Source organism: Alligator mississippiensis, chromosome 12, assembly GCF_030867095.1.
Source record: "Alligator mississippiensis isolate rAllMis1 chromosome 12, rAllMis1, whole genome shotgun sequence".
NCBI lineage: Eukaryota > Metazoa > Chordata > Crocodylia > Alligatoridae > Alligator > Alligator mississippiensis.
The window spans coordinates 2,011,368-2,034,075 of record NC_081835.1 but is presented as its reverse complement, the minus strand read 5'-3'; the positions used below and the strand labels follow the sequence as shown (position 1 = coordinate 2,034,075).

Here is a 22,708-nt window from a genome sequence, read left to right as displayed (position 1 = left end):
GAGGACCAGACGGATCCTGCAAGCCTCTGTGGTGGATCTGAACTGCTCCCTCGTAAACTCCACCAGCTTCACCCTGCCTCTGGGCAGGCTCGTGCATGTTTCTTGACCCCACCTGGTTGTTTCTAGGGGTATAAAGCAAATGTAGGTGCAGAACCTTGAAATTGCCCCTTTGTCATCCTCCTGTATTAAACTGCTGGCTTTCAGAAGATCTCCATTTTTCCCCCTTGTTGAGTGTTCGGATTGTAAGTGGTACTTAGCAGTCTTGTTGTAGTTTATGGTAATTACAAGACTAACTACTACATTAATTACAAAAATTAGGGAACTCAAACTGTCTGCCTTCTCTTCCATAGAACCTAGTTACTGCCTCACAGCTGTTACTTTAACCTGCTGCATTTTCTGTAATGTTTGCAGTTTTTCGCAAGACTGAAGTGAGCTTGCAGTTTCATCCAGTGCCTTCGAGAAACGGGCGTGTTTTCCTATCCGCTCTGCTTATGGTGGGGTCTCAAACACCAGGTATAAGGAACAAGCAAGGAATTGGGCAGTCTGTTTCTCTGCCCAAAAGTTTGGCTGAGAGGAATGCTGTTCTTTCATGCACTTCGCTTTCTTTGTAAATTCTTTTCAAAGTGCAAATAAAAAGCAATAAAAAGTCATGAACTAGTCTGAAAACATACCACCGGATCCCATTGCTTCTGCTCCCAGCATTTACACCACACATCCAGCTATGAGCTTTGAGTGATCCCAAAATACCAATTTTTTGCTTTAATTAATCTGGGTAATGTTTAGTACATTTTAAACCTGGCTCTCCCTTAGAGTGATTCCCTTTGCAGAGCATGTGCCAGCAGCCGGGGAGCTGAGCCTCAGTCAAAAAAATTTGTTTCAGTGCTCCTACGTCCAGGCTTTCACTTGCAGACGTATGAGAACCAAAATGCCCAAATAGTTCACATTTTGGGTTTTGATTCTCCATATAAGGGCAATAGCTAACGTGTTGGCCAGGGGTGACAAAGCTTGCTTATGGAATAAGTTCATTTAGCAAGTGGGGATGATGAGGGGCCTGGCTGAAATCTATCTGTGGAGCTCTAGGCTAAAGCCAGGTCTCAGTAACGTTCAGGTGCCTCATTGAATATTAGAAGTTAACGAGGATGGACTTTTGCCTAAAGTCTTAGGACAGGCATGAAAACTGCACCCATATTTCCTCCTAAAACCAGGCTTGCTCCTTGGTATGGCACAGATAGCCCTGCTTACAATACGTATTGAAAGGGGATTCGTCACTTTGAAGCTCATCTTGTACACTGGTAAGTGGTTCCACTGGTTTCCTCCTCTGTGCTTTCATCTCAAAATAAAATATAAGTCTAAAGCATTGCCTTTTGCGGTGGTCTGAAGTGGCACTTCAAAACATGTTACAACTGGACATCATCAAATGCCTTTCTAAAATAAATAAGTGTAAAGTTTTTATTAGTTCATGTGTGATAGAAGGGCACTTGAAACCACTGAATAGCACACCTTTTTCCTGGTACAATTATGGTCTTGTTCTTTATGTTACAACCACTTTTCTCTTATCCTTCACTTCTTTATTTAATCCCCCTATTATTATAGTAGGTATCATTGTGAAAATGATGCTCTTCACAAGAGTCTTTTAATGACAGGTTCAGAACAGGTTCTGTTTATCACCTATTTATTTATAATGTAGGTAATTTTTATAATGTCCACTATGTTGAACCAGTGTATTTTTTTTTTAAATGGTTCCCTCCTTCCTTATGTAGTTTCCATAAGATGAAAGCCATTACGACTATAACATATTGATTCTCAATAATAACCAATGTAAAAGTGCACCCAAAAGTCTGTTTTGGTTTAGATGACACTTTTGCTGCTGGTCTGCATAAAGTTACAAAATACTTGTTGGCTTCTCTGTGACCGTGTGGATAATGTAGGTGGTAGAATTGTTTGCTCTCTGTGTTTCAGGTGACTTCACTGAAGCATTCAAATGAGTATCAGTTGTCACCTTTATGATTTCTTAATTCATTTTGGGCATTTGTCTTCCTCTTTGGCGTTACAGTAACGAACCACGCAGGGTTCGTGCTTCTTTACAAGTTTCACGACAGTGTTTAGGTGCGTTGCTCTTGAAAGCTGTTGTGGCGCGTGAAGCACGTTCTGTTTTGGTAGTCTCTCTAGGCATCAGCAGATAAGCCTGTATGTGCACCTTTGTGCTGTTTGTCGCGTTGCACTTTGTTTGTCTCTTTGGTATGTTCACCCTAAAATGGAAGATGGAGGGTGACGTGATTCAAGTAAATAGTGTCCTGAGCCTGAAAGCTGCTGAACACGTCCAAGTTCCAAGTACATGGAAACTTCCCAACATTTCCTAAACTTTTCTGTGTGCTAATAAATTGCCTGGTTCCTCATCAAAATAGTATCTGAACCCTTCACAAGCAAGTATCCTTGCATGTTATTGCTGGACAAATTAAAACAGAGGAGCCAGCACTTCCAGTGACCTGCCCATGGACACGCAGGAAATCTTGATGGTAGTTACTAGACTCACATGCCCCAAAGCACAACCCAGTGACCCAGGGCTGAATTGGGACCCAGAAGAGCAACTGTATTTAATATGAAAAATGGGCTGGAAGCATGCCACTTTGAAACCCATGATGAGCTGTAGAATAATCTGAATGAGTCCTTAAAAATGATACAGGAAACGCAAACTTTCAACTTGTCAATAGAACAGCATTTTGAAAAAGTGTCGGCTTTTTTGGGTTCTCTTTCCCCCCTGGATAAACTCAATCAAATCTTTTAAGGCGCTGTGCTGTCACGGGGAGACAACGTATGGTAAGAGCGATGGTGGAAGGCGACGAATCAGATGGGGTGGTATTGCATGCTGTTACAAGGCCTCTGCCCTCCACCAGTGACAGCCATCTTGCTGAGATTATTGGAAGTGGTTTTACAGTAAAGGCTTGAAAGGTATTCATAAATAATATATGAACAAACATAACACTGGCAAATCCTGGAGATAGGAACCAGGCTTACTGAAGAGCACTGACTTCCTGTAACTTTTTTTTCCTCCCCCCCAAAGTGAAAGTTTTTCTCTTTTACTCTTTAGATGCCACCTTGGGTGACTTATCCAGTGGGTATTATAATATGTGCATGGGGGATGGGAGTTAAACAAAAGACGTCCAAAGCCCCTTGTCTCTTTCTAACCCTCCCTGCTCTGTGCTCGTTGGCTGGACCAGGGCCGGGTGGCCAGTCTGAGACACGTGTACCACAAGCGGCAGATTGGGGAGGGAGCAGGCAGCTCAGCGGCAGATAGGGAAGGGAGCAGAAAGCAGAGCCCTGGACCGGGCAAAGAAAGGGGACCATGGTGGCACTTGAGGAGGGTGAAGGGCTAATTTGTGGCACACCTGCCAAAGAGGTTGGTCCTCACTGGACTAGACAGCAGTGACTGCTTCCTTAAATAGCAGATTGTCTTTGGGAGATGAGTGATGCTTTTGCCGTCATGCATGGAACGTGGACATTTGAAAGCTGGATGTGGTATGGATGAACGCGTGCAGCTCTTACCTAAAGATATTTGGCTTCTTGACCTGGATGGCAGTATTGCAAGGCTTTGTTCCCACCTTTTACAACACCTTTGGGCAGCTGCATGGACTTTTCTTGCCCTGCTTTTGGCCAGAATGGGTTAAATTGAAAAGGTTCATGTTCAGTGAGACATTTCTTTTTCAGGATGGGACTTTGTTTTTCTTGTCTCCCTATGCTGCAGTTTTGCTTTTGATCAGGAAGGTAAGAGTAGACAGCAGTTTTGGCCTGAATTCATGTGCAGTAGCACGCAGAGACTTTTCCGTCTGTGACCTGCCTGCTTTTGGACGCTGGGTTCCAGGATCGCAGTTCCTCTTAGCTGGGTCCTGCAGCGAGGACCCGTGTTTGCACGGCTGTTAGTGATTCCAGTCTGGCTGTCTGCCTTCATCATGCCTTGGACCTCTAACGACCACGTGCTATTCTCCTCCTTCATCACCTTCGTTCTGTATTTCCCACCCCTCCCCCCGACCTCCCAAATTTGGTTTTCTATAGCTGGCTAGCGTAAGATGTAGGTTCTGCATGTAGTTGAATGGCGTGTTATAAATGGCTTGTCTTTGCAGGTACAGATTCCTGTATGCAGTGATGCTGTGCATTCAATTATAAACCCATCAGATTAATACAGCCTGAACTCTCTGTCAGAGGCTTACCAGGTTGCCCTGCTGTAGGGTGTCTGTCTGATATTTTTTCCAGAGTGATATGGTCCCTGTGTGTTTCTGTGGGAACAATTTCCTTATAGAACAGGCAGCTGTTCACGCTTTTCTGAGCATCCTTCTGTACTGTTCCTTTCTTATTCCCTTTACAACTATTAGAATATCTTCCCCATCCCATGCTTTGTGGCTTGCATTTTGAATGGTGCATGCACACTCCTAAAATTTGTCTAATCCAAAGGAAAAGTGCCCAGCGCAGAATCCTGTAACCTGCGGCTCTGCTCAATGCAGCCTCTTTGCTTAGGAACAGTCCCGCTATTAGGTGGTTGCTGGTTGCATTGTGCTTTGTATGTCACACTACACGACGGGGATGAAATTCATGATTGTCATCTCTCCGCATCATTGCAAACAAATGCAGAATTTTTCTAAGTGCTCAAAAAATTATATGTGTGCTATCTGGGAGATCAGTAGACACCTACTTCATCTCCAGGACATGTCCTTGGAGGTCAAGAGCATGACTTCTCATCTTGAACTAAACAGCTGCAGTTGTCCCCAAATGAGCACTCCATTAGCTGCTTGGGTCAGTCTCAGCAAAGCATCCTAACCATGTCTGCTAATCCAGTCCTGCAGGTAACAGGCTGCTTTCAGTGTCAGATCAGTACCTTCCCTCTCCTCCCCTCCTTACCTTTCCCAGCACAATGCCTATTCTTTCTCTCTGATTTGGAGACTTAAGGGTAAAGCCTGGCTCTTCTCTCTTGCAATGAGAGCAGACCACCAAAAAGAGCCAGGGGTGGATTTGGGGACTGCCCTGGAGAGCGAGGTGGTCTTGGTCTGTGGAGCTATCACCTGGAGAGGCTCCTCTATTAGGAGGCACAGACATGAACGGAAACTGCTGTATGCTTATCTAAATTTGGTCTCCCCTCGGCTTTTATTGCCATTCAGTCAGCTCCTATAGGGGAGACGCCTTTTTGTGCCCCAGTCAACACCACCCCTCTCTTCCTTGCTCTTTTGGGGTTTTTTTATCTGGATCTGTCGGAGCAAAATGGCACATAGCTCTGTAGTGGCATCTTGTTAGCTATTGTGACATTTTCTGCATGAACATATTTCTCTGGTTTTCACAAGTGCTCGGAGAATCCGGCAGGAATACTGCAAATTGTATCACCTGCCTCTTGCCCCACAGAAATTCTGGAAAGCGGGAGATAAAGATGGAAGCTTTTGTCAGCAGAAACCCCACCATGATATCTTCAGTATGTCAGAAAAAATATGGGGCCTTTCTAGTACAGAAGAGACTTAGGTTTGGTCTTTTGTGAGCTAGACCTTCACCATTGTTTGGAGGAATAAATGGCACAAGAGACGGGGAAGGGGGGATGTAGTCTTTCACTTCTCTGTAGCCTGTTCAAATCCAAGTCTGATTAACAGTGACAGTTGTTAGTGTCTAGGGGCTGTCTGAAATTTCTCTCCTCAGCTTTCTTCCTAGTGAACAAATACCCAATATAACTACAATTACTGCCACAATATGCATCAATTGGCATCTTGGCGTATGTACACCTGGGAGACCAAGGGCTGCATGGACGTTGGGGTTGAACAGCTCGTTTTTGCTCTCAAAAAGTTATTCCCGGTGCTCACTGGGGCAAAATGAAGTCTGCATGCAGTCACCAGTGATGGACTTGCTCTTTGTGGGCTCCTTGTCTCCACATGTAATGGTCCAGTTCTTTTAACAAACTCCACATTATTTTTCATTACAGAGTTTGGGTGATGTAATAAGAGGGGCCTTCCCAGGGCTAATTTACCATGAGCTCGCCCACCTGTTTCTGGGCCAGTTGCCTGCCTTCTCACCTGCCACGCCTTGATGATATATAATCAGGATGTTAATTAGGTGGCAGGCTGCCCATTTCTTGCCCTGATTCCAGGGGGCACTATCAGCGGGTCTGTTCCTCCCCTACACCACAGCCCAAGCCTTGCAGATAAAAAAAAATATTTCTCTTTATGTTGGGATCTCAGCTGCTGTGGGTTTACTCCCTCTCTCTCTAGCTACACCTGTCAGTCAAAGCCTACTAATCAGGGCTTGACTCCGAGGCTCTAGCTCTCTAAGTCACTCGGGCTCAAAGCCCTCCATTCAAATGCTCTCCATGAAACCAGGCCTCCTGGCCCTTCTACACTGTGCGCCCCTGTGGCACCAAGCTGTTGGGGCCTCAGCCCCCTTCAGCTTTGTCCCTCTCTGTAGTTAGGGCTGTTCACCGAAGTCTACGCGCCAGGACCTGGCTTCAAGGCTCCTATCTTCCCTTCAAGTGACTTTGGGAACGTGGCCCTAGTGCGGCACCCCTAGTGCCGCAGGGCTTCTTGAGCCCCCTATCACGGCACCTCTTGGTGCTGGTGAGGCCTCCTCCACCCCTACAGCCTCAGCCACAAACCACCGGCTTTTTTTTTTAACATCATTTGGGTGTGGAAGGGTCCTACATTGTAGACCTTTTCTCCTGAGAATGCTTTAGTGGTGGTATTAATTTTTTTTAATGCTCAAGAAGTCATTGGTGTAGAAGTGTCAGGGAACATCAACCAGCGTTGTATAAAAAATGATGCCACTGAAACCGTAATTTCTATTTCTGCATTCAAGGAAAAACAATGCTAATGTGATCCCCTAGAAGATCTGGATGTACATTTGCCATTCAACTTTTTTGGCAATTGCGCTAGTGTTATTTCTGTGTGCTGGTGCATTTTAAATACAGATGAGATTAACATGGACTTTGAGAAATAATGCTGATTACTTAAAGGATCACTCATAATAAAATATCTCTTTATGGGAATTTGTGTTCCAGTAGATTAGCATTATTGATCATTCTCTCCTCACATACTCTACGGATGATTTTAGAAATCTGAAACTATTATTCTCTCTTGTCTAATGTAATTACCAGTACAAGGAATAATCTAATTAGAAGACAACAAGGATGCATTCTAATTGTTCTAATAAATTATGTTAATGCTTTATGCTTCCAGTTAGGTTTTTGTAAGAAATAATTTAACAGAATGACAGCTTGTCTTTTACTGCCAACTGTCATTTTCATCTGACTAAGAAAACTGATACCAGATCAGTGAAACATTCATTCATAGTATGGACTCTCGAAGGTTGCTGAAATCCTGTGTCTAGGGTGGGAGAAAGCAAGGATGCGGCATAGTTTCCAAGTATTTAAGCATGGAAAGTAAACACATTTGATAGATTTTTCTTTTCCATCCAATGAATATAGCTCTAACCAGCGTTTGAGGGTGGGGATGTTAATTTTGGACACCATGTTTTGTGCTGTGCAGTTGAAGGTGGAATCTGCAGACCCTTTCACCTCGGAGTCATTGGTTCAAAGTAACCCGGGCCAGACGAGTATGCAGATGCTCTGTTTGCTGCGGCTCATACAAAATGATTTCAGTGCAATTCCTGGTAATGGCGAACTGCAAACTTCAGTGAAGACTAGCAAATTTGGCAGTTGCATCGAGTGGACCTGGAAGCGTTGCACCCTAGAAGGCAATGTTTTTGAGACCAAAATCCTATCACAGTGGCTACAACAGAGCTGGTTATTGGCCCACTATTTGGCTAGCTGTTACAGCCAAATGAAAGCAGGTCTGCTAGCTCTTAATCATATGCAGTATTAGGACTAGAGAAGCAGTCATTTGCAAAAACTATTGACAAGTTTCACACTGAGCAATTGGCAAATGACAACTCCAGGCTGAGACAGAATATCCTTTGAAGAGTTACGGATGATGCATAAGAGCATCCCATCATCCCCCTGAATTAAAACCATTCTACTTTGCTACACAAACCAAATTGGACCTCCCTCAGCATACAAGTTAGTCTGCAGAATTGTGTGCTAGCAGGACAAAAGTGTATCTGCATTTGAGTCCCAGATTGTCTAGAAAGGGATGTAAGCAAAAATGTTATCAAATACCCATGGATTTGGCAGCCCGTGAGAAGTAGGAGTAGAGAGGGCCATCTTGGAAATCGATGGGCCTTTGTCAGCTTGCGCCACCTGAGAATCTGGTGTACAAATACGTAGCAAACAGAAATCCTGTGGATCTAACATATATTCTGGTAAACTCATCAAGTGAAATGTATGCCAACAGTTCCACCCATCTGAGAGTACTTTCCTTTCAACTTTTCCCCTTTGCATGACAAGATATTTCTTTTATAGCTGAACTTTACTCACAAAAGGCCAGTCAGGTCCAACAAGATGCTAATATCTTGTGTAGAAAAAGAGAAAGTACTAAAATCTTACTAAACTAAGTGATCTCAGCATTCATTCTAAATTAGATGAAGTACCGAAGGTGGCATCACTTTTGTGTGCTATCATTATGTCTCCAGGGCAGAGACGAGTGCTTGCAAGATGTATCATTAGTAGGACTAATAGGCTCTATTTTACTTTTAATTGTTGGCAACAAAGGGTAACAAGAACTCTGAGTATTAATAATGTTTCACGTTATATTTTAGAAACCTTTTCCCAAGACTTTATTACTTGCTGCCCTTTTAGTTTTTCATGGACCACTTGGTACAAGGTAGAGTAATTTCAGGCAGGACTTAAGCTGCTTATGTTAATATGCACATAGATTTCATTTGGATTGTGCAGTGCCATCAGCCTGAAGTTTTGCATTTTTGTGGTGTGGTGTGTGTGAAATTACAAGGTGGGTTAGAGGGCAGGATAGTGGCTGCAGGGATTAAGTGACCCTTGCCTGAAGGTTTGTGAAGGCTACCATTTGAAGGCCTAAAATGACATTTCCAGCAGTCAGCATAGCATTTGTTATTCTGCAATCCATTTAAACACCAATAAATAAATAAATAAATAAATAAAATAAGTTACCGTAAGCCGTAGGAGCAGTCATTTTTTCGTTAAGCATACTGATAAATTTAATTGTCATCGAAGCAGGCCCAGTCAGTGCATGGTTTCATCACGGGGCAAAACACTGAATTCTGCATATCGACGGGAGTTTTGAGTTTTCCCACCGCGATGGACCACAGTAGTTCTTAGCTTTCACCCAGGGATTACTGATCTTGTGATAGTCCATATATAATGTGGAAACTGGTCAGTTGGCACAACGTCAGCTGGAAACAGTTGATCGGAGGGAGAAAGTTGATCGCTGGTCAACATGAAGGAGTCTCCACAAGGAAAGCCTAGAGAACATTGCCTGGCATGGAGTTCACCGAGCCCCTGGGTGGGGACTTGCTTTCCAATACCTGTTCTTGCCCCTCTGTGCAGCAAATCCCCCCACGCCTGGACTTCCCTGGCACCCTGAGCTGCTAGGATGTGAAAGTGTACTGAGACCTACGAGTTGTGGAGAACAGGTCATGCCATTGCGAGTTAACAGCCTTTGACATGCACCATTTAGTTTTCTTCTTACTTGTTTAGCTACATATCTCACCCTTCCTTGCAACACGTGTGCCTGCAGGTAGAAGTGAAAATGTCAGCTGTTTCAAGGACTTTTTATGATTACAGTAAATAAAAAGAAACTGATTACTATTGAAGCATGCTTTCCTCTTCAGGAAGATTCAGAGCACTTGGAATCAGAATTAACATACTTTTAAAGTACTGCTAACAAAAGCAACATGAACAAAGCCTACCTCCACGTGTCATATAAACAGTTTATGATTGCTTGTGAATTCATAAAATCATATATTGAGCTAAGGATGAGAGAAATTGATATTGCTCTCAGAAGTGCATTTCTTACCACAATAGTTTGGGGAGCTGGTCCTATTTGATAGAGCAGGTGGCATTAAAGAAGCTCTGCATTTTTCATCTTAACAAACATCCCCGTTACGCTCCAAGGGACTGCCTTGCCTTAACTGCAGCGCCTGAAAACAAGAAGAGATCAGGTGTACCAGTACCCGTGCTTCCTTTATTATTTAAAGTGAACTGAGAAGAACTTCTCTCCAACGTGTATTTACTTTTTTTTTTAGATCAAAAACGTAAGCTTTACAATAGCAAATACATTTTAAACAGATAATCAAAGAGCAGTTCCTTCGTTACTTGATTCTTTTTTCCTGTAAGAGTTGACAGCTGCTTAGCAGATAGGGAAGCTCTGCTGAAAGCTGCTGAGTCCTCTCTACCTCTATTGGCTTCATTTTTGCATTTGAGAGCTCTCTGCACTTTACAGGATAAAGTGTTTAAAGCTGTGCAGGGAATACAGGAAAATAGACAGGCAAGTGCTCAAACAGAAGTGATAGGCTTGAGGCAGGAATGGCTGGTTGAAGTGCTACGGCCCATGATAAGCGGGAAGCTAGTCAAGCTGATCCCAAAGGTCCTTTAGTCAAATCTATGATAACCTATTTTATGAACCTCAGTTAAGCTCCTGGGCTACTGACTAGCAGTGAAGGTTGAATGCAATACCTGTATTGTCACGTATGCACCGAGGAAGGTAGGGGTATCTGGGTTTAACTGCATATTTTGGTTTGTAAAAACGCAGCTTCTGTACTTGACTTCGAAGCTGTTGCGCTAGGCTAACAAAGGGGATCCGACGACTTCAACAGCATCACTCTTTGAGGGGAAAATGGTGATTGGGTTGGCTGTGCAGATGGGTGGTGGAGCAGGGAGACTGTCCTGGAAAGTCTTGGTTGGATGCACGGCTTCCTGGGAAATCTAAAGTTGCAAGGAATGGGAGTCTGGTACACGAGGCTGTATGGGAACTGGGCACAGAGCTGAAGAACAAAGGTGTGGGGCTGTTAAAACTTTGCTTCTCCAGTGGCGGGAGAGAACTTCTTGGATGCACAGAGGCTCTAGCTTGTGCTAGGAGCGTGAAAGTTGGTTTGGTTCTGGTCCAGTGACTTGTAATAGAAAAAGATGTTTAATTTAGTTTGTTGTGAAGTGCAAGGTAAGATGAGACTAAATGTGCATGTGACTTGGTTGCATTTGCAAATCCTTGCATCTCCCCCTCCCTATTAGTGTGTTTAGGACCACATTATGCAGAGTCTCATGAGCACTTGCAGTTGCAAACCTCCACCTTCTCTCAGTGTAGACAACTGGACTGTGATTAGCCACGGTACTTTACAGGTCTGGAAAATCTCAGCCCCTACCAATATATATATACATTTCTGATCCTGTTCTTAGTGCTTTGTTTTATGAAGGGTGGTGGCCACTGCTTTTGGGTTCCTCAAGGATGAAATGCAAGTGCACAAATCCAATTGGACCTGCAGGGTCATGGGTCTGTGCACCTTGGTGCTAGTATAGGAGGAACTGAGGGACCTGAGGTAGGATGAAGAAGGACCCAAATGCCTCAAGTGAGTACACAGGGATTGGAAGAAGAGCAAGATGTGCAGCTACCTGTTTCTTGACACAAAGGCAGCTCCAGGTTATTACGTTAGGTGCAATTTTCCTACTCTTGAAAGTGCCTCACTGATGTATCTTGGCTGACCAGGGAGTCACTCTACGCATTATTTTATCAGTGCAACAGGTAACGTTAGCTAGTGCTGAGCTTGGACTTCCAGAAAGAAAAAGGGAGATTGAAAACAGGGTCTTGTTGTCCCATTTCTTTTACATAGTGGGATGACGTCCTCTTCCCTGTGTTATGGCATGAAAAGGTAACCTAACATAGTACAAATACTATTGTTGAAGGGTATGGTGCTCTCCCGTGGGGTGATGAGAGGGCTGGGTTATAGCTTGCCTTCACACAGTGTGCATCTTCACACAATAAGTGATCCTCCCAACTGTATTTATGAGGAAGTAGCTCTCACTTCATTTGTTCAATCTAAAATTCAAATGTTCATTGCAGTGTGCAACTGCATTAGAAGTACTTACTTAGACAAATTAAATGATTCAGTGTAGCAGCTTTGAAAAGTCTAATTTCCATGTGTGGAATCATTTTTATAATCATGCACAAAGACAAAAAATGTAAATTTACATCGGTAACTTATTCATAACACTTATGTTGCACCCTGTGTGCTTTTTTTGTCGGCAGCCGATCCGTAGCCCAGAGGTAGGCTTATTAGTTAAACATTTGTGTGAGAAATGCTACAATTTTAATAACAAAGCCAGAAAATACAGCATTAAGCTTCCTTTTCTATCCTTAATGTCTGCTTTGCATGTAGATGACTGTGGGCTCCTTCGGAGTCCACCCGCTTTGTATTTATGGAAGTTTAAAACCCCAGTTTTCTTTATGCGGTTGTTTGTAATAGCTCCTTTGGAACCATTAGGGTCTTTCATGTAACTATGTATTTAAGATATTTTAGAAATACATATGATGGACCCGGCAGCCTGGCAGACCTCCTTTGGGTATTCAGTATATGTAATTGAGATTTCCCTCAACTTTTTTATGTAGCTGAGCATGCTGTATAAACAAGACACTAACTTCTACCTTTACAAGGATTATTCTTAAGAATAGGTCACTGCTAAGAATTTAATAATAGTCCTGCTGAAATGAAGATCCAGAAATTGTGGTAAACCAGTTGTTCCTGCTTCTGTGATGTAGACATTTATGCACGGAGAATGTCTTTTCACAGGTAAGTAATCCATAGATTTCATAGACATTAGGGCTGGAAGGGACCTCGGAAGATCATCGAGTCCAGCCCCCCGCCCAAAGGGCAGGAAGTCAGCTGGGGTCATAGGATCCCAGCAAGATAAGCATCCAGTTTCATCTTGAAGGTGTTCAATGAAGGCACTTGAACCACCTCCGGTGGCAGGCTGTTCCAGACCTTGGGGGCTCAGACAGTAAAGAAATTCTTCCTTATGTCCAGCCTGAAACGGTCTTGTAGTAGTTTGTGACCGTTCGTCCTCGTCATCCCTTGGGGCGCTCTGGTGAACAAACGTTCCCCTAGATACTGGTGGTCACCCCTGATAAACTTGTAGGTGGCCATCAGATCACCCCTGAGCCTGCGCTTTTCCAGGCTAAAGAGCCCCAGGGCTCTCAGCCTGTCATCGTAGGGTCTGCTTCCCTGACCTCTGATCATGCGTGTGGCTCTTCTCTGGACTCTCGCAAGCTTCTCCACATCCTTTTTGAATTGTGGAGCCCAAAACTGGACGCAGTACTCCAGCTGCGGCCTCACTAAGGCCGAGTACAGGGGGAGAATGACATCCCGGGATTTGCTTGAGAAGCATCTATGGATGCAAGCCAGCGTTTTGGTTGCTTTACTAGCCGCAGCATCACATTGCAGGCTCATGTTCATCTTGTGGTCAATGATGACCCCCAAGTCTCTTTCTTCCATAGTGCTAGCCAACATAGCACTGGCGAGCCTATAAGGATGCTGCAGGTTTTTCTTCCCAAGGTGGAGAACCTTGCATTTATCGGCGTTGAACACCATCAGATTCTCGTCCGCCCACTTGCTGAGCCTGTCCAGGTCAGCCTGGATCATCCGCCTGTCTTCTGGCGTGGATGCTTTGCCCCAAAGTTTGGTGTCATCGGCGAACTTGGCCAGTCCGCTTCTGACTCCAGTGTCCACATCATTAATGAAGATGTTGAACAGTAACAAACATCCCTTTGAACCCAGTGTGAATGCTACTTGGCTTGAAGTTACTTCTGTATGTAACCGGTTGCAGGGTCGCCACCGTAGCGATGCAGTCGTCTTCCTGTGTGGCTGCTAAGGGAGGCTGCAGGCAATTAACAGGAAATTGTGAGAAGGCAATTTAACAATGGCGTTATGGAAGTTAATAGCATTTGGTCTTTGATTTCAGCACACCTGGATTTGTCCTTTGGCATGTAGTGTGAACTTCACCAGTTTAAGTCATGGAGCATTCGTTGCTGTCTTTTAGGTGAGAAGACTGAATAATAATTAAAACAACTGTACATTAGGTGATAAAGGGCAGGCACACGAATGCATGTAGAACACGTTTCACAGGACAGCCGTTCATTTTCTGACCTCGCTATCCTTGCGCGCAAAAGGAAATTTATAGCACACCTTCAAAACGTGAGCATGGGAACAAAAATGTATAAGCTGGCTAGGCATTCAAGACCCAAGGACTGAATACAGATATTCAGTCTGCCGGATTCCTGCTAATCTGTCTTCACACCATGGGTGGTAATGCCCCTCTTCCTTCTTGAAAAGTCTTAAGTTTCCACTAAGCCAGGCTATCTTTTCTTGGCTGCCAGCCAACCCTGGGATTTGCTCTCTCCTTGTACTTCATGGCCCTGCAGACTGTGTTTTAGTCTGTGCTATGCCTGCTTTTTTTCAGACGTGAAGAAGAATGCCTTTCATTTGAAAGCTTGTCTAAGACCAGCATGCTGTTGGTCCAATAAAAAAATCCTTGCCTCTATACATCAGGCAGGTACGCTCCATCCAAAAGACACTACAGGTATGCGCTGCCATGATAGAGCAGTAGTGCATGATTAACCTCGGCTGGCTTGAAAAGGCAGGGATGTCAGAAATCCGCTCTGGATAAAGTGTGAAGAACAAGCGCGTCAGTCCTGTTTTGAAGAACAGGACTGACGCGCTTGTTCTTCAAATTCACCTCTTGTTGAAGGTCTTTAAGTTTTCCCCATGCTTTGCATTGACAAGCCAGGGAGCGAACTACACTTTCTGGCAGCGGACTCTGATCTGTGCTGTTTGACTCAGCGTGAATGTCTCTGCAGAAATCCCCTTCTACCTCCTGTGAGGCAGAAAGCAGGGCAGGGTGGCACCTAAGAGACGCATCGTTCAGAACTGCCTAAGCTTTCTAGGTGACAGACGCCAGTGCCAGATGCTTCCTAGCTGTGCCTCTCTGAACAAGGCAGTCTCTTAGATGCCAGCCTGTCCTGGCTTCTGCCTGGTTTCAGATTAACACCTAACGACCTCTCTCTACCTCTTGTAAGGGACTGAAGGCTTGCTTGCTGCTACTTGGGTTGCAGCCTAAGAAGAGGGTTTGGTGTGTTTAGTGCACACTTATGAAGCAAGGAGAGATCAGTGGATGTAATCTCAGTTTTTACGCTCTTCCTTTAAACATATAGTAGATGCCTGTGCATGGGGAATGGCTTTTGCTAGGTCTCGCTGCTGGCATGATTTTTTTTTTTAAATGACACTTGAACTAAAATCCTTGTCTCGCCACCAAGACTGCTAACATGACACTTGGATGATGTGAAGATTGCACAGATAAAGGGCACAAGTATGCCAACTTAGACAGGACCTAGATAAAAATAGTTGCCAAACTGACTTCGGTTGATGCTTTTCTCACTGATGTGTCAGTTTTGGACGTTAAAATATTCTGAGCCAAAAGCATCTGCTTCTGTGGTATAAAATACTTGTAAAAATCTGTGTGGATTAGGATGAGACTAGTTTAATGGCTGTTCGTATCTGAAAGGTTTTCCGAAGCTGTAATGCAACTGGTTAATTCTACCATGATCAATTATATGTATACTATGACATTTCACATGAGTTTGGTTAGGGCTTGACATTTAAAATAAATACTTTAGCGTGCGTTTCACAGCATGGTCCTAAATGTCTGAAGGCAAAAAAGGTTTCTCCTGGCCCTTTTTCTGCTGTGATGGCCTCATCCAAAAGAGTGAGGCAGTAACTGTAGAAGAAGTACGCGCTCCAGGTATCCAGTACCCACGAGACCTGACTTTTGAGTGACTCTTCTTAGTAGTTACCACTTTTAGGACCAGTGTATAAATAGCATCTTAACAACAAATATTTTTACTCTTTTTTTGGAAGGGGTGGTACGCTGTGTGGTCTTTATTGAGATGATGCTACAATCTCCATCTCTTCCTCCCTCCTTTCCCCCCCCCCTCCAAAAAAAAAAGAAAAGTAAAAACAGTATACAGACATATTGACTTTGAGCTACTTTAAAAGGAAACTGTGCATAGTAGGCATGACAGACTGATTCCTGGCCAGTTTGGCTTTGAAAACCAACAAATTACTGTTGATTTGTATTCCCATGGTGTAAGGGCCCCATCATGGACTACAACCCTGCTGTTCATGCTTTTTGTTCGGTGTTAAAGCACCCAGAAGTTGCCTGTCCCAGAGAGCTTACCGCCTAAGTCTAATGCAAGAAAAAACAGATCAGGAGGGTGTTGGTCAGCACTATAGGTCGTCATCTCAGCAAGCCAGAGGCCTAACCTTTGTCACCTTTTCTTTGTAGGCATCACAGCTAGATGAAATGAATTTGTAAGAAATTGAAGAGGATTTTTCATCTGTTAAACAGCTCTTATCCTTGAACAGCACTGGATTGCTTGGGTTCTTTATAGCTGATTCTCTTCTTAAAGGTTTGTGGAAATCACCTGAACAAAGATGAAGGTTAAATCCTGCATGACATACCTGAAATGGGAGACTGTTGGCACTTCTACTTGTCAATTAGCCTTCAACTTTGCCAGCTACCGATAAGGGTTAATGGGATACAGTTAAGTTTGTGAGATAAGCAAGTTGAGAGAGGTATTACAAGTCTAATGCAGTTGGTTAACGATGCCTGCATTGTAAAGGACTACAGTTTAAAGAAAATATACAGATGGAAGCATCCTTGGAGGTAGAAGGCTAAATACCTTTCCTCCCAGAGCTGCATTGGCAGCACCAGCGCACTTAATAGATGGAAGGAGCTACAATTAGGAGTGGATCACATTGCATCAACATAGCAGGTGTCTTTCAAAATACTGCTGGAAATGAAGGTAGAAACGTGTTTGAGGAGATTGGATCTCCCATTATATGGTGATTAACCTTTTTTCTCCACTTTTACTTTAAACAAGTTGAACTCCTTGCCGTGCTGTTGTGCACTGTCAGCACCATAAGCGAGGAGGCAGATGTCGTTTAGCAAAGAAACTTGTTTCTGCATTTTCTGGAGGAGTGTGTACTTAGTCGGCATAGTGTTTAAATAACATTTTGATGTCAACTACTTTTTGAAATATTGGTAGAATTTGCTATGGGTCTTCGATCCTAGACTCTTTGTATCTTGTGCAAATCCATTTGGGATATTCAGCCTAAACCATACCTTTTGCTATATGAGACTGTTTGGAGCTGGGATGCTTATCCCTAGGGTCGAAAGGGACTTTTTGTTTTGGTGGCTTCTCTCCAGATCTCCTTGGGTGAAGTTATTGAGATTGTCACCGCTCCTCTCAAACCTGAACACTTAGGCATTGTATTTTTAGTCTTGCATGCTGTATGTCTTCCATAAAATGTCTTGTATGACAAAGGCACTATATGAATCAGCATTGCCTCTATTTCTGCTCAGATTTTCTACAAAATGTAGGACTAAATTTCTCTTATCCTTGTAAGATCATGGGATGCATTTAGGAAAACTCATGCCCTCTGGATCATACACTAGTGGGTGATGCTGAAGACTTCCAGAAAACTTGCTGTAACATGAATCAAATGTGGGTTCATTAGTCACTCTCCTTCAGACGCTTGTATCACCGTATGTCGCTGCGTCCTCAGTGTTAGGGGGCCCGGCGTAGCACTGGAGACATTGCGAAGCCGGAGTATATGGTGTCTCTGAAGATCAGGCCACTTCTTACTTAAGCATTGAGATCTGGACTTTGTGCCCAATCTGTGATACCTTGGTTTGAAAAAGTTGGGCCAATTATTATTAGTAAACCTCATTTGCTGGTAAGTTCCCAAAGCCATGATCTACCGTGTGGCGCCCAGTCGTGAGGTGTGCTGTTCCAAGATCGATCCCAGTTCTGCAACTGATTGCATGTGTTCGAATAGATGTAATGTGAGTAATCCCATTGTTAGCTGACAAGATACATATAGGAATAACTTTTTGTGGGATGAGCTCCATAGAGAAGGTATAGTCCCTGCTCCGGAGGTCTTAGTTGTTTGCCAAGGACGATAGATTTAGGGAAGAGAGCCGTGAGCCCTGGCTACCAGTCCCCTTCCCCAGCCACTCTTTTTATGGCCAACTTGATCTGTATATTCTCCCCATAGAAATGGCCTCTTTAAAAGCAGTTCACTTGCAAGTATCAATTCATTTAAACTGGGCAGACCAAAACTTAGGAGTTTTGATGAAAATGTGCTTTGAACCAGAATTCTGAAATAAAAGCATTTTTTTAGGAAGGAAGCAAGTCACCCACATTGAGCAATTAACAGTAATTGGCAGTAACACAAATAAATTAATTTGGAGGAAAACCATCATACTGAAACCAGCTACTTGCCACTTTTAAATACATATATGCATCATCCTCATTACTAAGTTCTCTGCCTCAGCCCCAGTGCTGTAAAGCTGATTTATTTGTACCGTATTCTCTGCACTTCCAAGAGTTACGATGCTCTGCCATGTTATGCCAGACCACAACTACTGAAGAGAAATTCATGCGACTGACAAATAAGTGATGGAGATTTAATATAATGAGTTGAAAGCCTGCATGTAACCTCTGACAGCATTTACAAATATTTTACATGTCTATCTGCTTTAGTTTTAACTAATGGCTTGAGTTGCGAGCTGGGGAATGTGTGTGGGTGAAGCCCACTAAAGTCAAATAAGCGAACGTAATAGGAAGGTCCTGCAAATGTGTCGGAAAGAGTTTTGAAATATAAAGCTTCTTAAGCAGCTGGCCAGGCTTTCTGCTGATGCCTGTCTGTCTCTTACGCTATTTTTCTAACCAAGAGTTGAATGTATAGCATTTACTTAAGTCAGGCTCTAAAGCTGGCTTTAGGTTGTCGGATTGTTTTGCTGAAAAACAGCCGTGGCTTATTGTTTGTAGGAGAAAGGGAGGCAGGCTTTCAAGGGGATTAGTAGGCAGTCTAAATATTTGGGTGTATTACTTTTTAATGCAGTGAAGGGCTTCTAATTTCCTTTAATCAAAACAAGAGGTGTGTGTGTGGTGTTTCCTAAGTGTGCACTCTATAATTATAATGGTGTTTCTACAATAGCAGTATTAAATCAATCTGCCAAGAGAGGGAAGAACAAAGGAGCACATTTTATTCAGTACTTTAGCTCCAGTTGTAGTGAATCCTAGCCGTGGCTGTTTCTGTGGCCTAAGTGAGCAAGTGCTCATGGCACTCCATTTTATCTCTCTGTATCATCTCTGATGAAGGTTTTACCCTCTGTAGTTAAGGTACCCTTACTGTCACTTCACAGCATCAAGCGTGGCGCAGATTAATTCCTTCTGAGAGTTGGCATCGAGTAGAACGATTCCCTTGGGTTTGCATGGCTTGTAGAGCCTCCTCTCTTCCGGTTGTGAGTGAGGAGCAGTGGTTTGTCCTCTGTACCCAGGTATGCTTAGCACAACCTAGTTCCCAGAATAAGGGTGATTAATGACCTCATTATGAATTTGAGTGCAACCCCTACATCACAGCCACAGTCACCAGACGTGCCACATGGAAATGTTATATTGGCTCACTGTCTCCTGTATCTCTTGCTCTGCTCTTTCATTACAAGGATGCTGTCCCCCAAAGAGTAGCTGCTCTTTGAAGCTAGCTGTGGTAATACTCATTTGCCATGGCTTTGTTGGAGACTTGGTTAACAAACTTTAATTTTATTACTTACAATTTAACAACCAATGAAGAAAGTCATTTAATGTGAATCTGGAGGTGCCCTCGGTACACTGCCAAACACAGGGAAGTCTTACTGTAGATGCAACTTCAGACTTCCTACTGGTATCTTTCTGGATCCTCTGAAGTTGGGTCCTAGCACACTTTCTAGGAGCACATGACCACAGTCTCTAGTTTGTGGTGACTTCAGCCTTCCTGCTTCATATTTTCAGTAAGGTCCAGGAAAAAAAAGCCACTTGTTAGCCAAGAACCCATATCTACCATCGTTGCCTAATTGCTGACATTTGAATGAACTCTCCATAATAGCTTTGGCAAGCCAACGAGCCTTACAAAATCCTTAGACATTAAAGTACCGTCTTGTGTTCAGCTGCAGGTGTAACTTCCTGCAACCCAGCCAGACAATAATAACTCTCAACATCACCTCCCGTTCTGCACACCCTCCTACTTGGTTGTGGCAGCAACATTGAAGATGCCTTGAGAGGTTATTTCTTACTCTACCTTCTTGGCTAAATGGTAATACAGGGATAGAGACGCAAGGTGTTTTGATATAATGGGCAAGATACAAGAAGGTGTCAATTTTCCAAGCAATCGTACTGACTAGAAATACATCCTAAAACAGATGCCACACTGTTATTACACATATTGCTCCTTTCAAAAGACCATAGAACTAGCTTGGAACAAGAAAGTACTTGTCAACCTAGTCATCAGGATTTACTATTATTTATAATGGCAAAAAAACAAAAGGAAGGGGCACTCTGGTGCTGCTGATAGAAAGTAGACGTCTCCGAAACAATAACCCTACGCAGGTAGCACGATGAAGGTAGACGAAGGAGTGGAATAACTAGTTCGCAAGGCTCTTCCCAGTTCTGTATAATTACTGCACAGACCAACAATAGATCACATAAAATTAAATCTGTACATAGGCTTGATAGAGGCACATGGAGATCTTCACTACGTTAATTTATCATCACATTATTCTCTCTAGCTACTTACATGTATTAGTCTTTTTATACATTGGCATAGCTGCTACCCAAGGCTCTTCTCCCTCCCCACCATAACTCATTACTGAACTGCATTTGGAAGAAGACTGCCGAATTACTTGCACAAAGATGCATTCATACTTTTGACCTTATTAATGACCTTCACCCAGTAATAAGAGGCTGCCATAAACCCTCCGTTCCGTGTGTGAGGGAAGCTTTAATCCCTATTAAGTAGTAATACACTACATTTATCTCTCAGCACACATTTTTCATCATGTTGGCTCCCTCCCTTGTGCATGAAGAAGGCAGCCCTAAGTGCAAGCACAGCTAAGACACAAATCTCAGTATATTCACACTACTGAGATGGCATGTTACCCCTGCAGATATAGTTGCTACCTCCAAGTAAGAGTCTCTTTTTTGAGGTGGCATAACTAGAAATACTCTTGCTCTGCTCTTCTGTGATACCTCACTTGTTTGCCCTCTCTGTTTTCATTTAATATTGCAAAATTAAACGTTGCCCAGTCCTCTGAAAGAGGTACCCTACCTATAACTGCTGCCTATAATGATGAAGAGTAACTTGTTAAGGAGTAGAGCTAGTAAAAAAAGAGCAGATCTTCACGCTCAGTTTCTTTTCATTACAAATAAGAATGAAAAGGCAACATTTCACTTTGATCTAAATTTTAAAAAATGGCTTTTCTGAGCCACTTCATCTTTGATTTCTTTTTATTAAGGCTTAGTGGTTATTTTTAAAGTATGATTCTAATGGTATTTGTATTAGTTTGGGGCACTCCAGTTGGTACATGCTTTGGTAATTAGGGGTGGTTGATAGCGCTCTGAATTGTAATCGCCGATTGCAGATGAAATCGAGAGCTGGTGTTCTAATGGGCTACTCACCTTGTGTTAGGTGTGTCTTTACCTCAGTGTTACAGTAACGTGAAAATTGGTTTCAGCATGATTTTTCATCTTGAAAACAAAGAATTGACTCACTCCTGATCCGATCAAGAACGTCCTCATGGGAGCATGTGTATTTCAGCCAGTTGGACCTTTTAGACGGAAAATCTTTGGAAATGTTTTATTAGGTCTCCTAAGGAACCTGCGAATGCTGTTTATTCCACCTCTATGTGAACGAAGGAAATGTGGTGAATGCAGCTCCTCGAACAACCAGATGCTTTTGTGAATTTTTCATGTGAACACTGTTGTTCTGTGCACCGGGCCGTAAGAGTCGTTGCACGGGGATGATAACAGCAAACAAAGGAATGAACAAAATCAGGATGGCCCATGTCCAGTAAAAAAGAAGAATTTGCAAATACCTTGGAAACCGAAGAGTTAGTTCGCAGAGCAAAGGGCCCCTGAATATCTTCAAATCTGTTGGGTGTCCTGTGAACTGGAAGCACAATAATCCCATGCAACAAGAGGTTGTGAGAGAAGATGGGAGATTAAAATAGAGTCAGCGATACAAAACTGCTTTAGGCACCCACATGCGAGACCCTTCATTGAATAAGAGATTAGGCTGGAGAGCACAATCCTCAGCAGACAAGGCTGAGCTGAGGGTTGCTTCATGATCTGTGATAGAGCTTATTTATCTCTACCTTTTGCCAAAAATGTTTTAATCCGATCACAAGTGCAGATCATAGGAAGCACAGGCCTTGGCACGGAGGAACAGGAAACCCAGCTGTTCCTCCCTTGCTTCTGGAAAGAGCTGGCTTTTCTGCTCAAATCGCAAGCGAGTTTGTATAAGTGCAAACACATTCCTGCTCTCTTCTGACATGAAACGCAGACTTCAAGGTGGACGCTTCTCTTGTCCCCCGTGGTGTACGTGAGAGCAGAGAGGGTGCAAACCCCCAACTGATCATGTGCCTTCCTCTGCTCGTTGCCCTGCCTGTGACTCTTAACATCACCCAACCTCCATTAGCCTAATTTTTCCCCCTGGCAAGCTGAATTGGGGCTGACATGACTGTGTGATTCCTAAACTTGGACAGAGTCAGGGTGTCCCCAGGCACCTAAGACCTACGGTCTCTTCCATTTCAATGCACTTGGTGGTAATGGCATCTGAAGTGGTCAGACCAGGGAACTGGTAGCTTCACAGTAATACCCAAAGAGATGGCAAAATGAAGCCAAGACTTCTGGATATTAACTGTTCTTTGCAGAGGAGAGAACAGCATCTTGCCGAG

At 43.4% G+C, this 22,708-nt stretch overlaps 1 protein-coding gene across 37 annotated transcripts in view; it reads left to right on the top strand.

Annotated features, from left to right (window-relative positions):
- Nucleotides 1–22,708, top strand: part of FHIT (fragile histidine triad diadenosine triphosphatase) — a 771,770-nt gene that overhangs the window by 170,969 nt on the left and 578,093 nt on the right. For 3 of the 37 annotated variants that reach the window (XM_059715897.1, XM_059715889.1, XM_059715885.1), the window contains one exon: nt 16,217–16,340. The exons of the other annotated variants lie outside the window; for them this stretch is intronic. The gene's annotated coding sequence lies outside the window, so the exon portion shown is untranslated. The remainder of the gene's footprint in view (nt 1–16,216; nt 16,341–22,708) is intronic. 37 annotated transcript variants of the gene reach the window in all.